This window comes from Gossypium hirsutum, chromosome D13, assembly GCF_007990345.1.
Source record: "Gossypium hirsutum isolate 1008001.06 chromosome D13, Gossypium_hirsutum_v2.1, whole genome shotgun sequence".
NCBI lineage: Eukaryota > Viridiplantae > Streptophyta > Magnoliopsida > Malvales > Malvaceae > Gossypium > Gossypium hirsutum.
Window position 1 is genome coordinate 58,176,456 of NC_053449.1, and position 14,221 is coordinate 58,190,676.

Sequence of the window (14,221 nt, forward strand, 5' to 3'; positions counted from 1 at the left end):
ACAAGCTTCCATTATATATATCATAAATTCTATAATTAATTTTATACCATCCTAGGTGATTTTTCAAAGTCACGTCACTGTGCTACCTGAATTCTGTTTCTTTGCAAAATTTTACCCTTTCACAATTTCCATGCATAACTTGTCACCTAGGCTTTTATAACAACAAACACCTTCATATTTAACCATTTTAATAACCATTCATCATCAAATACTTACACATCTTTCTTTAGCAAAATCATAATTACAAACATGCAAAATAACTAAATCCCTATACATGCCATAACTCAAACGTGTTTCATCATAAAATACCGAGTAGTTGTTCTTGATAGTGTAGACGATCTCCGACTTCTTTAGGATCCCGGAAGCAGCTTTGCAATACTATAAGAGAAAGAAAAATAAAACAAGTAAGCATTAAGCTTAGTAAGTTTACTAGCAAATAAATAACAACATTTAACACAAATGATTATACTTGAATGTCAAGGTCTCTAATTTACTCTTTGATTAATCTCATTCTCATTCTCTTGCTTGTTTACTTAGTTAACTCGTGATCATAACTTACTCTTCCTTTATTGAAATGTTGAGTATCATTTGATAATATAATAAATTCTTAACTCTTATAACTTACCTGAACTTGCCATTTATGCTTTAAACTGAACTTTCATGAACATGATTCGTTTACAAGCCCGTTGAGCTACACTGGAATAATAAGGATACTCGGGTTTCTTCTGATAATAACATGTCAAAGCCATGTCCCAGACATGGTCTTACATGGGATGTTCTCATGTCGGTGCCCATGCCATGTCCCAGACATGATCTTACGGGGGACCTCTCGTCTCGGTGCCAATGCCATGTCCCAGACATGGTCTTACACGATGCCAATGCCATGTTCCAGTTATGGTCTTACATGAGAGCTCCCATCTCGGTGCCAACGCCGTGTCCCAGACATGGTCTTACATGGGACCTCTTTACCCAAATGTCATGACATTTGTATCCAGTACTTTCCCTATGTATCAACGGGACTTTTTAATATTAATTCTTTATCATTTTATACTTGAATCAACATCAAATAAATTCATGGAATAAATTCATAGTTGCTGGAAAATAGTAGCATTAATAATAATTATTGAAATATTGTATTTATTTACCGTAAACTTACCTCGGTACCAAATATAGCCCAATTCACTAACTTAGTCTTCAACTTTACTCTTTCCTTTGTCTAACCTCGAGTTTCGTTCTTCTTGATCTAAAATAGCAAATTTAAATTATTTAATACTCACATTTATCAAAACAGCCCTCGACTCTAACTTTGTAAAAATTACAATTTTGCCCCTAAACTTTTACATAATTACATTTTTGCCCTAAGGCTCGGAAATTAATCTTCATCTCATATTCTTATGTTTTATGACATGCTGAACATTTTTCTCTTCTATGAAAACATCAAATTCTCACTCTAACACTTACTTATGTACATTAGGGATTTTTACCGATTATGTCAACTTACTCGTTTTCGCTTAAAATCGGCTAGCAAAAGTTGTTTAACATAATTTATAGCTTCATATTCTATCATAAAACATCAAAATAAACACTTTTCACCTATCGGTATTTTTCCAAATATAAACTCTAGGTTAAATTATTGCTAGAATAAGCTAAATTAAGCTACCGGGATTTCAAAAACGTAAAGAACATTAAAAACGGGGTTTGGGATCACTTATTATAGAGCTTGGAAGCTTGAAAACTCTAAATATGGCTTCCCCCTTGCTGATTTCGTTCACCATGGAGAAGATGAGTATATTTTTCCGTCTTTTTCCCTTTTTAATTCTTTTTATTACTAGATTACCAAATTGCCCCTAACTTAAAAAATTTCCTATTTCACTTGTCTCATGTCTATTTTTGTATACCAACTAACCAATGGTCTAATTGCCATATAAGGACCTCCAATTTAAATTTTCATAACAATTGGACACCTCTAACATGTAGAACTCAACTTTTGCACTTTACAATTTAGTCCTTTTGGCTAAATTGAGTGCCCAAATGTCAAAATTTTCAAACGAAATTTTCACAGAACCATTCCGTGAAAACGTAGACCATAAAAATATAAGAAAAATAAATTTTTCCTCATCGGATTTGTGGTCCCGAAACTACTGTCTGACAAGGCCCAAAATTGGGATGTTACATCCCAATGGCGCTATCGGCCAATTTGGGTAAAAAATGAGACAAAAAGGAGATGTTTTCGCTTATTACCCAAAAATATTAAAATTTTAATTTGCTCGAGAAAAAGTTCTTTGAGTGTGTCAGAAAAGCCTAATTTGCCACGTCGATTTGTGGCAGATCAATATCCCTTTAAACTGTTCAAAATTATTTAACTATAATATACGTTAATATAAAATTATAAAATCATCTGTTAAAAATTATAAAATTTAAGGATTGGAATTTATTAAAGCCTTATTAGAAGGGTATATATTAAAAATAAAATTAGAAGGATATAGAAGAGAAAAGAGATCCTGCCGCCACATTGCCACAAATCCTAATTAGAAATAATTGTTTATAATTTTCTTTAGGTTAATGTCGAAACCATTTTTTTTTGATAAAACAAAAAAGTTTAGTTGTCGACTTAAAAACTAAAATTGGAGTCGCCACCAATCTTTTATTGAGGTGTGATCGGTTCACCTTGAAAATGATTTTAGGGCTACGAATTTTGAGAAAATAGGTTCGGGAGTCGGTTACGCACGAGGAAGGGTTAGCACCCTCGTAACGCCTAAAATTGGTACCGAATCGATTGTTTAATGTCTTAGTTTCAAAAGTTTGAAAAGATTTTAAAATATGTTCCTTGTATTTAAAAACTTGTATAAATCAAATTACATGTTAAAACCCTCTCATTTAGGGAAAAGAAAATGTCACACCCAATGCGTTAGGGCATGATATTTCATATCCTCAAGAATGAGCTTGTCCAGAAAAACTCAAGCGATGAAATTTAAAATGATATTCAATTGTTTAAGTCAGACGAAGAAATTGAGACCCAATACATTAGGGTATAATTTCTCAGAATCCCAAACATTGAATATTGCCTTTATTTTTTAGGAAAATCTTCATCTCGAGAAAACAATATGTCATACCCAATGCGTTAGGACACAAACATGTTGAATTCCTGAAAATGATTTTTTATTTATGTGTTTTAAATAAAGAATATTCTCGATTATTTAGGTTCAACGAGGAAAATTGGAACCCAATACGTTAGGGCTCAATCCTCTCGAAGATCCCAAATACCGAATATTTTGAAAACTTATGGATAAAAAGATTTCGATGTTTAAATCAAGTGCAACCTTTTAAACAAAATGCGAATGAAACAATAGTGTATAACACAAAGCAATAATTTGTAAGCTAAAAGTATATACTAATACATGCCAAATAATCAATAAATACAAATATACAACACAATACATATATGAGCAATAATCCCATATCTCATGTAAATATTAACACCAATATTTGAAGGCTAATATTTAAAAAAAAACCCAATCTTAAAGGAAATACCAAGTGTAAAACGACACATACACATGAGAGTTTGAAATAAATTATACATTGAGTTTAAGAGTGAACACTACATAAAATGATAATATCTAAATGAATCTTAAAGTAAATATTGTAAAAAGAAAATCCAAACACATAAAATAATGTACATATGTTAATCTAATAAGTAATATGTATAAAATAAAAAAGACCAATATAAATAATATATATAAATATGTATAAAAAGCTAAGGTAAGTAAAAATAAACTAGGATATTCAGAAGGAATGAAGTATCTATATATATAGAAATAAGTTTTAAAAAAAAGTTATAGTATATTACGTATGTATATGCGTAAAATAAAAATAATTTGATAAAAAATGTATATGTATATGTATATAAAATATTATACAAAGATATTTCTATGTAAATTAAAAAAAAACTAGAGGCATATAATGGATAACCTTTTTTTAAAAAACATTATAAATAAAATGAATATATAAGAAAGAAAGTGAAAATATAACAAATATATTAATAATATATAATAATAATAATAATAATAATAATAATAATAATAATGATAGTACTATTGAAATTAATTAATTTAATAGCAACAATGACAAAAATGACTAATTTGAACTTAAAACAGAAATTTGGGGGCAAATCTGCAAAATAAAAAGAAAGGGACCAAAATGAATGCGCGAATAATAAGAAGGGACTAAAAGGGAAAATATCTCTGCTCTCCAAAACGCAGCGCTTTGTACGGGACTCGAATGAAATCAGAACAAAATTTTAGGGCAAAATTAACATAAAAAATAAAAAGAACTTGATTATAAAGCAATAGAAAAGCGGAAGGGCTAAAATCGAAATTAGCCCATCCATTAAGAAACACGCGAATCCTAAGACCGGATCGGGTCGGCACACGGGTATGGCCTTATACGGCGCCGTTTTGAGGCCACTGAAACAGGCCCTAAATGGCGTCGTTTTGTACCTATTATAAAATCAACTTTTTTTAAAAAAAAATTCATTTTCTGCCATTTTTTACAAACAAAAAAGAAAAAAAAATTAACCCTAGCTTTCTTTACTAGGGCTTCAATTTTTAGCTGCCGCCGCCGTCATGCCCACCGTGGAGCCACCACCGCGAACGGTGCTCGAAACCAGGTAAGTCGCTCTTTTCTTTTTATTATTATTATTTTAAAAAATATGAAATAGAGATAAAAAATGAAGAAAAAAGAAAACTCGAAGAGGGGGAAAAAAAACAAATCACCTTCAAATTCTATTCGATTATCTGTTTTTGTATTTTCAATGGTGTTTTTTTGATACAATATTCGTAACCTTACAATCGGTTTACCATCGGCTTTTATACTGAAAATAATCATAATAATAAATAATAATAATAAATCCTATATCTTGCTTGTTGTGCTATGTGGTTTGTGGTTTGTTTGCAGGAAGGACGTGCGTGGTGCGAGGGCGACTTGCTGCAACGTTCGCGGAGTTGCTGTGCATGGGTGAGGCTGCTACGTTCGCGGAGTTGCTGTGCGTGGGTGAGGCTGCTACGACAGAGGCGGCTGCTGAAGGGTTTCAGATCGAGCTGTTCTTCCAAATCGGGCTAGGGTTTGGGCCTAGTGTATTGGGCCAAGGGTATTTGGGTAATGTAATTTTGAGTGGGTTTATTTGGTCTAATTTGGGCTTTATTGTTTTATTTTTTTATGTTTATTTATTCGGGCCTGGGCTTAAAATTGGTTATTACAGTTAAAATATGTCAAAATTATTTAGATTTTTTTACATATTTGAAATTTAGTCCATATACATTTATTTTCAGGCATTTAGTTCCTTCACTTTTTAAATTTCAAAATTCAAGTCCAACTATTAACATTGTTAACTTTTGTTGTTAAATTTGTTGATTTGACATTTTGAAATAAAAATGATCACTTGGCAGTTATGTAACTTAAGAAACGACATTGTAATGAACCTAAATTTAACTAGATTATTTTAATAGTTAGACTTGAATTTTGAAACTTGAAAAGTAAAATGACTAAATTCTTAAAAAATGTACAAAGACTAAAGTCCAATTTTACGAAGAATATAAAAACTTATAGTACATTTTAACTTTTTCTTTACGATTGTTTTTTTATCATATTTAAATTTACATATTTTTATAATGTTTTATAAATAATATGAAGCTGTATTTCATAAATGGCTCCAATATTTTAATTCTTAACCTATTAAAATAAAGGTGATAATACCAAAAAACCCCATGTACTATATCTTAAATTGCATCTTAACCCTTTTATTGAAAAAATGGACAAATTAACCCTTATACATTAGACTATTTAGATTGTTTGTTGCTTAATACACAAACCATGGAGAAGATTCACCTGTCTTGACTACTTAAAATATTCAATATATGTGCAATCTCATCGTCTCCTAAAGATCCTAATTGCATTGTCTTGCTATTATTAATATTCTTTTGAACATTCTAGGAGGATAAATTTTATTTACTGTAGGCCTGGTGAGAGTGAATGGGCAATTGTAACAGTACCGGAGGAGGTGAATTCTAGCATGGATGAATCAGAAAATTCAATAAATTTGGATTATGATGATGAGAAAGAGGAATTAGAACTGATGGTCCTAACTAAAGCTAGAATCACAATTGTAATTGGCTACCAAGGTAAGATTTATGAGCTATGTAGGTCAACATTGGTGAAAATATATTTTGATCCAATTTTTCAAGTGAAGCTTGTGAAAAGAGGCGTATAGGACAAAGTTGAGTTACCCTTGGCATCATCTCTTGGAACAATAGATAATAAGTTTACATGATTGAATAATGTGACACTTTTCGTGGTTCGAATAAATTTACGTGGTGAGAATACTAAAAATGCAAGCAAAATTACATAAGTGAAAGTTTTCAAGTTAAATTTGACAAGAAAAATATGGGAGAAGGTGGGATGCCTAGGTGAGAATATTGCTTTCTATTGTTATAATCATAGTTGTTGTGTTGAAAGCTAATGTATGGAGAAAGGAAAAGCAGGGGCATAATTAGGGGGCTAGCAGGGGCCAGACCCCCCTAAAATGAAAAAAATTTCACTTAGGCCCTTTAAAGTTTTTAAAATTTTAAATTAGTAAAGGTAAAATTGCACTTTCCTCCCTATAAATGATAAAATTTTGATTTAATCCTTTAAAAATTATAAAGATATTAGTTATTCAAATGGTGAAATTATATTTTTACTATCATAAAAATTAAAATTTAATATCGATAATGAAAAGGAAACTGTATATGCTTTATCGCTTCTTTTCCAGATGATGAAAATGTTCTCCAAGGCAACCTATCTCTCGCAAAGTGAGAATTCTTGCTAAAAATTCTCCAAGGCACTGAAAATAAAGTGGAAGCAACTCAAAAAACGAAATAGCAACGAAAGAACATAAAATGCCAAAAGAAATTAAAGCTTGCCAAGAATGAGATAATTACAAATGAGGGAGAATACTTTTATTTATAGTTGAACTACTCAAAATCAACGGTATAGATTGAGTTACATTGACGATTGAGATTAAAGTCTATCTACAATTGAGATTCTTAAGGAATTGGCTCAATCCTTTAAAATTAAAAAAAAATCAAATATTATTAGATTACAAATATTTTAAGATTTACTTTCCATATTTACCAAGGTAGCCCTAATTTTCCATAAGTGCTTCATTAGGCCACCAAGATGTTCCACAAATTAGGCCAGTTCAAGTGAGTCGAATAAGCCTCATTTAATCTAGTGATCTCCACGTCAACAATTAATTAAAATTTAAAATTTTTTTAAAAAATTAAATTAAAAAAATAAAAAATTTATTTAAAAAGTATAAAAATTATAAAAAAATATTTTTAAAAATATTTTTAATTTAAAAAATTAATTAATTGTTAACGCACATGGACTGCCACATGGATGTCACATCAGTAAAGTTAAAATATGTTAACTATTCCATCTATTTTGAGGTAATTTGACAAAGAAAGTTTAAGGGCTAAAAAAATAAAAATTAAATAAAGAACTAAAATAACTTTATTTTGGAAAGTTGGAGGGAAAAATACATCATTATGTCGTTTTTTTTAAAAGGTGGTTGTTATTAAATCAATATTGTTTTTGTAGATTAGAAGATAGTTAAAATTAGGTTAGTCGGTATACCAATCGGTGAAATTGAAGGTAGAGGTACTTTGGGGAGACTTGAAAGGAATGGAAAAATTTTCATTCTACTCTATTAATTCACAACTTGTAAACTTTGATAGGGAGCATAAAATAATAGCATGCTACATTTGGACTGGGTTTCGAGTTTTTATATAACAAGTTTAATACGAACCAATTAAGGTTAAAGAAAGGCATGGTTTCAAATCCTCAATTGATCACATTTTGAGAAGTTGCATGCAAGACTGCTACTGAAATACGTTGGATCTATGCATCATCAACCACCAATCAAATTTGTTATCTATCTATTTTGCCAGGATGAAAATTGAGATGTTTAAGTTGAAAGAGTGCAACAGACTTCAATTATGAGATTGAAGTTGATGGAAAAGTGGTAATAAGGGGGATATTAACAACTAGTGAGAAAATAGTATGCAAGGACTTTAAAATTTTTGTTAAGCTCACACAAAATCTATGCTCACCGACACCCTTCATCTCATCCCAGCTACCTGATCTGGTCAATAACCAAGACGTGACCACTTATTTGGCAAACAGAATGCTTGAAGCCATTGTGAAGAAAAATTTCAAAGTCCGCTATTTTCTCACTAGTTGTTGGTATCCCCTTATTACCACTTTTCCATCGGCTTCAATTTCACAATTGAAGTTTCCTGCACGCTTTAAACTTGAATATCTCAATTTCTATAATTTCCACTAGATTCCCTATTTAAAAACATATATAAACTTCAAGTAATAAAAGCTAATTAGTTGCACTTACCAAAACAAACAAGATGTGAAGCTTATCTAGGAGATGTTTTTTATTTGCATTCATACTTTTTAGAAAGAGACGCTAAATCAAGTTCTCAACTAGGTGAAAGAAGTATGGCTTCTTTACCAATAGTTGAGACCCAATCGGGAGACGTTTTGGCATATATTCTTACTAATGTAATTTCTATTACAGATGGACAAATATACTTATCCGTCGATCTATTCAATGCTGGAATCAAACTTACTATTAATGTGAGGATTCTCGTCTCCAGAATGGGACTCACATATCAAATTAAAGCTATGAAACAAGTTACTGTTAAATCAGAATTGGAATTGGCCCAATTCGCTGAATTAGACGCCTTTGCGCATGTGCGTCACATGTGTGTAATACACGCATAAAACAATGAATGGAGTTAGTTGAATTTGTAAGTTTTGGAATAGGATGCATCTATTAGCTAACATTAGACATTCACATAATGTGCAGCCATACATGGCATTGCAAATGGATAACGCATGCATAGCATATGCACGTGATTCTTAATTTTCAAAGAATCTTTCAAAAAGAAAACACGTACATAACATACACATAATTAATAATTTTCAAGGAACTCTTATGCTACCATAAATAAAGAACTCTTCAAACCACACAATCAATGCTTCACATCCATCATTCTAAGAAACTCTTTATGCATTTGAAGTTTAATTGGGGAACTGATGAAGGAAAGCACTAGCATATTAAGTTTTCTTTAGACAACATGGTGAAGAATGAACAAGGTTAGATTGTATGATTTAGATGTATCGATTTATTAATGCTAATTCAAAGATAATGTAACCATAGATGCACTTATGCGTTGTACATATTTTTTATTTCACACATGAGTCTACCTATTTTAGAGAGAGAGGCATGCTCGGACACATAATTACCTATAAATTTAAGAGAAATATCATTTTGTGGGAATCCTTCTAATTTATTAGTGATTTGCAATATCAATTTTTACTTCAAAAAATACAACTTTTGAGAAGTCCTTCAACCTACATTTCATATCTCACATAAACTATATTAAAAGAAGCCTTTTCATTTTAACTAAAAATATGTATACATTAGATCCATATTGGAAATTAAGAAATAAACTTGTCAGCTTTCTATATAAAAGTTTAATTGTGTTACCGTAAATAAAGAACTCTTCAAACTACAAAATTAACGCTTCATCTTTCTAAGAAACTTTATTATGCATTTAAAGTTTATTAGAATGAACATTGAAACTAGAAGCTTGAATAAATTTAGGAATATATCTTGCTAATTGCTATCTATGGACTTAGCTTGGTAGAGCAAACACCATAGATATAGGATCATAACGGCTCAGTGTACTTTTTGGAATATATAAACTGCTTTAAATTTAAATTAATTTATTATTTACATTAAATTCGATTATTACTATTAAAAATATGAATCCACTAAGTATTCGAATTTAGTAAGTTACTTTAACAAATAGTTTTAAAATATAAATAAGATAATGGAATTAAAGGGTAGATATGTGTATGATGGAAAAGAATCGGGTCGCTGAATTGATAAGAAAAGAGGAGGCTCAGAAGAAGCAGAGGAAACGTGAAAAAAAGAATGGAAATCTAGCTAAAGAAATGCAAAAAAAAAAAGAGCAAAGAAATAGAAACAGAATGAGAACAAGGAGGAGAAGTAAAAGAAGAAATCTCCTCTAAAAGAGGTGTTAGAAATTCTAAAAATTTCTCTTAAAAGGTTTTGTGACTTTTAAATATTAGTATTGTTTTGCTTGAATTTTGAGTTTAATTGGTTTTCATTCTTATTTTAGGCCACCGAAAATAAAAGGATTCCTTATTGGTATTTGTTAAACTCTTCTATAAAATCAAATTTTTAGTGGTATTTATTGTAAGGTTTGGTTCTCCTTTTATTTTCTTTTTAAACTCTCCTATCAAAAAAAAATTAACACATTGTTTTTGTTTGAACCGTTCTTTTTCTTGGTTTTCTAACTTTTGGTTTTTGAATTTTGAATTTTTATTCCATGAAACTCCTCCAATCTATATGAATTGATATTTCTTCTTTATTTAATTGGTTTTGTAACAATGGTATTAGCGATATTGTACACCCACTTTTATACTTCATAAATTTTGCAGGCAATGAATGCTTCTGTAAAAGTTTCCCACAGTTGTTTGAGGAAAAAATCTATGACCACAACATTAGTAAAGGCCATAAAGAAAGTGCACGTGTTATGGGGCTAGATATTTAGTCTTGCAATCCGTGCGGCCTTAAACAATTTATTGGGTTCAAATCCGCTTAAGTCAACCTAATTCTCGTAAAATGAAAATTCTTGCTAAAAATTCTCCAATGCACTGAAAATAAAGTGGAAGCAACTAAAAATGAAAGGACAATGAAAAAACATAAAATGCCACAAGAAAGTAACGCATACCAAGTGTTTGAGTCAATGCTCTCTGAATATTCTATTACTTTAAAAAGAATACAAAGAACGAGATAATTACAAATGAGTGGGAATGCCTCTATTTATAATTGAGCTCCCTAAAACTAACGGTACAGATTGAGTTACATTGACGATCGAGATTAAAATCTATCTACAATGAGATTCTTAGAGGATTGACAATCCTTTAAAATTAAAAAAAAATCAAATAATATTAAATTACAAATTATAAAATTATTTTCTATATTTACCAAGGTAGTCCTAATTTTCCATAAATACTTCACTAGGTTTAGGGCCAATTGGGCCGAATTAGAATCCTTAGTAAATAGTGAAGCATGCGCGGAAATATATTCCCTTCAATTTATATTTTATTGTTTATGTTACATATTGTTAAATAGTGAAGAAGGGTACGAAGGTTATTTCATATTCAAAGATGGTGGTGGTGGTTTATTGATGCTGTTCATTGAATAAGAGAAAAACAAAAAAAACAAAAACCAGAAACAGAAACAGGGAAGATTTTAATCGGAGGGAAGGAAGATTGGAGTTTGGAAAAGTTAACAAAAAGAAATCACTTGTGAATATTTATTCAACTAATATTTCACGTCAACAATCATGAGATGGTTTTAATACGAGTTATTAATTTAAATAATTTTTTTATTTGAAGTAATTAAATTGAAAAAAAATAGAATAATTAAAGTAAGAGAAACCTCATTTTAGAGTGACTATGGATATAATTTACCTTAATTTCTATATAAAAATTAACTTAAATCGACTTTTTTTAATAATATCATTATATATTCTAATCATATTTGCTCTTTTTTGATACAATATTTAGAACTAATCATAACCTCCCTCCAACCCATAAATAGGAGGATAATGCACTTCAATACACTCAAATCCATGTCCCATGTCTATATCAATTAAGTTAAAACTCAATCGAGGTGAAATAATCTAATTATTATAAGGTAAATTTCAATTTTAAAAGTACAATACTTTAATAATACTTTGTTGCCAACATAATTTATGTTGGGTTTCTCTCACAAAAGTAATTTTAAAGAAAACCAAATGATAAAAATTACTTTATATAATTTCCATTCACCGAAAGTCCTAAACAGACTTGTGACGCAACTCTTTGCTTTTGGTTCCCATGTTTAGTCCATTGAATCACAAAGTGAAAGTAGAATCAGGAATTGTTTTAAATCTGCGCAAATGGCTCAGTCAAATCATTAGTAAAAGCTTTTTATTTAGTATTTATTTTTGGGTAAAAAAGAAACTTTAAGTTTTAACTCAAACAAGCATCCTTGTTAGTGTCTGGCTAGGTATCCAACAAGTCATTGAAGTCGGGAAAAAGTGTGAAAAGTTGGAGTAGCTATAAAAATCGACTCTTGCTCTCATCTTTCCCTCTTTATTATTATCGATAAAGTGTGAAAATTAATAGAATTTTTGTGTGGTTTACGGTGTTTGTTTTTAGAAAGAAGAAGGTATTAGGGGTTCCATGGCCAAGTGTAAATTCTTAACAGCTGAACAGGTGGGACAATGATCTAACTTCCCTGATGATGTTTTAACTATCATCCTTTCTCATCTTTTTGGTAAAGATTATGTCAATTTGCTAGCTGTTTGTTGTTCATGGAGGTCAGCTCCACCTCCACTGAGATCCGTCCCCAATCCTTCTGCAAGTCCATATCCGTCTCTTTTCCACTTCTCTGGTAACAATTCCAAGTGCAAATTCTATGACCCTTTTTACAATGGCACATATGTTGCTCAGATTCCTGATGAATTGATTGATGCAAGAATTTTCTTCTCCAACTACGGTTGGTTGCTCATGTGTCAAGATACTCAACTCTTTTTCTTCCATCCATTCACCAATCAAAGGATTGACTTACCAAGCATAGAACGTCACAACTTAGAAGAGTATGGCAGAATGTGCTTCTCCACTCCACCCACTTCACCTAATTGTTAACATTAATGGAAGACAATTAATAATGGTTGCCATTAACATTAATGGGAGACAATCAATAATGACAACCACCAACTTTGGAAAAGTGGCAAGGGATAATTTTTTTTGGTCCTTGAGATAATGGGCTATTTATTGTTTGGTCCTTGAACCTCAACTATAAATAGGCCTTCTCATTTCTCATTTCAGTTCATCCCAACCAATCTTTCTCTCTTAGTTTTCTCTCTTCTCCCATTTGAGAATTCTTAAGGAATTCTATTTGTTTGTAATACTTTGGAGATAGTAAAGTTATCATCTGGTGTTAGTGCCCGAGGACGTAGGTATAATTTACCGAACCTCGTTAAATCTCTTGTGTTCTTTCTTGTCCTATTTTTCTTTCAATATTTGAGGGTATAATAGTAGTATTTTATTGTGCTATTAAATTACTATAGAAGGGATATTCTGTCTAAGGAAAGACTTGGTATTTAAGAGATCCATGTGATCCACCTCTCTTCCCTGGGAATTGAACTTTGTGTGATTTTTTAGTACAATAATTTACACGCTTCCGACCCTATTGGAACAACAAGTGGTATCAAGAGCCGAAGGTTAATCGTAGTATGCTCTGTGGTTGCAGTTTGAACTGATCTTCCACATCAGAAAAGATTTCCTTAGGTATATTGAAAGATTATGGAGAAAACGGTCGGTGTAGGAGCTTCAACATCGTCCATGTGGACAAGACCGACAATTGCAAATGCAAGACTGGCCGTGGAGATCTTTGATGGCACGGGCCATTTTGGTATGTGGCAAAGTGAGGTTCTAGATGCCCTTTTTCAGCAGGGTCTAGACATTGCCATTGATGAAGAGAAACCAGATGATGTACAGGAGAAAGATTGGAAGGTGATCAATCGGTTGGCATGTGGCACAATTCGATCATGCCTTTCTCGAGAGCAGAGGTATGCTTTTTCAAAGGAGACTTCTGCAAATAAGTTGTGGGTGGCACTTGAAGAAAATTTTTTGAAGAAAAACAGTCAAAATAAGCTCCACTTGAAGAAAAGACTGTTTCGCTTCACATACGTCCCAAGTACCACAATGAATGATCACATCACCAAATTTAATCAGTTAGTCACTGATTTGCTGAATATGGATGAGACATTCAAAGATGAAGATTTGGCTTTGATGCTGTTGGGGTCACTTCCTGAGGAGTTTGAGTTCCTAGAAACTACTCTACTTCATGGCAGGAGTGATATATCTCTGAGCGAAGTCTGTGCGGCCTTATACAGTTATGAACAGAGAAAGAAGGACAAACAGAAAAACTCAATCAGAGATACAGAAGCTTTAGTAGTCCGAGGTCGTTCATACACTCGGAAGAAAACTCAAAAGGGGAGATCAAAGTCAAAGTCCAGACTCGGGA

The 14,221-nt window shown here is 31.5% G+C and overlaps 1 long non-coding RNA gene across 1 annotated transcript; it reads left to right on the forward strand.

The window, feature by feature from the left end:
* Positions 1-4,528: 4,528 nt before the first annotated feature.
* LOC107890163 (uncharacterized) lies at positions 4,529-5,318 on the forward strand. The gene is made up of 2 exons (XR_001681867.2): positions 4,529-4,666; positions 4,954-5,318. It is a non-coding gene; the product is annotated as an uncharacterized lncRNA (long non-coding RNA).
* The last annotated feature ends 8,903 nt before the right edge of the window (positions 5,319-14,221 follow it).